We start from the raw sequence: 3,465 nt of genomic DNA on the forward strand, positions 1-3,465 counted from the left end.
AGGCCACTTGGAGTAAACAGAACCTATCTCCAAATTGAAAACATTAAGATGCAAGAATACTGCTTTCAAAAGAAAACCTCAATTCTCATAGGGAACAATGTCAGCATGCTCCTGTTTCTAACACGTTACGTTTTCTTTCTCGATAATGATGATTTTATACATATCTGGTGAATAGGCCAATTTGGATCAAAATGAGCCTTTCTCCACCTGAAAGTTTTCACTTGCAGGAAATGTTGCTTTCAATAGCAAAGGCAATTCTCACAGGGAAACAATGTGCTAGATGCTCCTGTCTTTAATGTAGGTGTAGGTGGTCTTCTTTTGAGAGATACATGTGTTTCTTCTACTCAGCTGAATAGGCCTCTTTGGAGCAAACAGACCCAAACTCCACGTTGAACCCACAAAGTTGCAGGTATCTTGCTTGAAGAAACTAACTCAATTCTCCAGGGAAACAATGTGCTGGATTGTAAAGCTTCTAACATAGATCACTTTTTTGGATAGATATATCAGTTTCTCAAACTCAGGTCAATAGGCCTCTTCCGATCAAACAGAACCTTTTTCCAAAAAGAAACAATTAAGATGCAGGAATACTGCTTTTAAAAACTAACTTAATTCTCACAGAGAAACAATGTGCAAAATGCTCCTGTTTCTAACACAGAAGGTTTTCTTTTGAAACACACATGTTTTTTGAAATATCAGGTGAATAGGCCAATTTTGATCAAAATGAACTTTTCTCCACCTGTAAAGTATTGATTTGCAGGAATTGTTCCTATCAAGAGGAAACACATTTCTCACAGGGAAGAAATGTGCTAGATCCTCCTGTCTTTAACGTAGCTGATTTTCTTTCGAGAGATACTCGTATTTCATCTACTCAGCTGAATAGGACTCTTTGCAACAAACAGAGCCTATCTCGAGTTGAAACCACAAAGTTGCAGGTATATGGCTTTCAAAAACTAACTCTATTCTCACAGGGAAACAATGTGGTAGTTACTCATGTTCGCAAAACACAGGGTTATCTTTTGAAATGAACAAGTGTTTCAACAATTCATTTGAATAGGCCAATTTGAAGAAAAAGAACCTTTGTCGACCTACAAAGTTCTGATTTGCATTAAGAATTCCTTTAAAAACGTACTCAGTTATGACAGGGAAACAATGTGTAAGATGCTGCAGCTTCAGATGTAGATCATAGTCCTTGGAGAGTCCTTGGTGTTCCTTCACCTCAGCTGATTCCACCTTGAAACTGTTAAGTTGGAGGAATTTTTCCTGTCAATAACTAACTCAGTTCTCACAAGGAAACAAGGTGCTAAATGCTCTTGCTTTTAACACACATGGTTTTCTTTCAAGAGATATGTGACTTCAGTATAGCTGAAGAGGTCTATTTGGAGAAAATGAGCTTTCATCCCCTTTCAAAATTCTGATTTGCAGCAAGTATCATTTTAAAAACTAACTAAATTCTCAAAAGGAAACAGTGTGCTAGAAGGTACTTCTTCTAACATAGTTAGTAATCTTTCAAGAGATATATGTGTGTCTTCCACTCAGCTGAATAGTCCTGTTTGGAGCATACAGAGACTCTCTCCTACTTGAAACTGAAATGTTGCTGGAAGTAATGTTTGAGAAACTAAGTCAATTCTCATGGGGAAACAATGTGCTAGTAGCTTCTGCTTGGAGCATAGATGGTGTACTTTGGAGAGAATCAGGTCTTCCTTCAACTTAGCCGAATAGTCCTATTTTGAAAAATGAGCCTACCTTCACTTTGATAATTCTGATGTGCAGGATATATTCCTTTCAAAACTAACTCCGTTCTCACAGGAAAACATTGTGCTAAATTGTGAAGCTTCTAACATAGATCGTTTTCTTGGACAGATACATGAGTTTCTCCATCTAAGCTGAAGAGGCCTATTTGGAGCAAATAGAGCCAATCTCCACCTTGAAACACCTAAGTTGCAGGAAGTATTCTTTTCTTTTTTTTTTTTTTTCATTTTTCTTTTATTATTCATATGTGAATACAAGGCTTGGTTCATTTCTCCCCCCTGCCCCCACCCCCTCCCTTACCACCCACTCCGCCCCTCCCTCTCCCCCCCCAATACCCAACAGAAACTATTTTGCCCTTATTTCTAGTTTTGTTGTAGAGAGAGTACAAGCAATAATAGGAAGGAACAAGGGTTTTTGCTGGTTGAGATAAGGATAGCTATACAGGGCATTGACTCAAATTGATTTCCTGTGCATGGGTGTTACCTTCTAGGTTAATTCTTTTTGATCTAACCTTCTCTCTAGTACCTGTTCCCCTTTTCCTATTGGCCTCAGTTGCTTTAAGGTATCTGCTTTAGTTTCTCTGTGTTAAGGGCAACAAATGCTAGCTAGTTTTTCAGGTGTCTTACCTATCCTCACCCCTCCCTTGTGTGCTCTCGCTTTATCATGTGCTTATGTCCAATCCCCTTGTTGTGTTTGCCCTTGATCTAATGTCCACCTATGAGGGAGAACATACGATTTTTGGTTTTTTGAGCCAGGCTAACCTCACTCAGAATGATGTTCTCCAATTCCATCCATTTACCAGCGAGTGATAACATTTCGTTCTTCTTCATGGCTGCATAAAATTCCAAAGTGTATAGACACCACATTTTCTTAATCCATTCGTCAGTGTTGGGGCATCTTGGCTGCTTCCATAACTTGGCTATTGTGAATAGTGCTGCAATAAACACGGATGTGCAGGTGCCTCTGGAGTAAGTCTTTTGGGTATATCCCCAAGAGTGGTATTGCTGGACCAAATGGTAGATCGATGTCCAGCTTTTTAAGTAGCCTCCTAATTTTTTTCCAGAGTGGTTGTACTAGTGTACATTCCCACCAACAGTGTAAGAGGGTTCCTTTTTCCCCGCATCCTCGCCAACACCTGTTGTTGGTGGTGTTGCTGATGATGGCTATTCTAACAGGGGTGAGGTGGAATCTTAGCGTGGTTTTAATTTGCATTTCCTTTATTGCTAGAGATGGTGAGCACTTTTTCATGTGTTTTCTGGCCATTTGAATTTCTTCTTTTGAGAAAGTTCTGTTTAGTTCATGTGCCCATTTCTTTATTGGTTCATTAGTTTTGGGAGAATTTAGTGTTTTAAGTTCCCTGTGTATTCTGATTATCAGTCCTTTGTCTGATGTATAATTGGCAAATATTTTCTCCCTCTCTGTGGGTGTTCTCTTCAGTTTAGAGACCATTTCTTTTGATGAACAGAAGCTTTTTAGTTTTATGAGGTCCCATTTATCTATGCTATCTCTTAGTTGCTGTGCTGCTGGGGTTTCATTGAGAAAGTTCTTACCTATACCTACTAACTCCAGAGTATTTCCTATTCTTTCTTGTATCAACTTAAGAGTTTGTGGTCTGATATTAAGATCCTTGATCCATTTTGAGTTAATCTTGGTATAGGGTGATATACATGGATCTAGTTACAGTTTTTTGCAGACTGCTAACCAGTTTTCCCAGCA

This window comes from Castor canadensis, chromosome 8, assembly GCF_047511655.1.
Source record: "Castor canadensis chromosome 8, mCasCan1.hap1v2, whole genome shotgun sequence".
Taxonomy (NCBI): domain Eukaryota; kingdom Metazoa; phylum Chordata; class Mammalia; order Rodentia; family Castoridae; genus Castor; species Castor canadensis.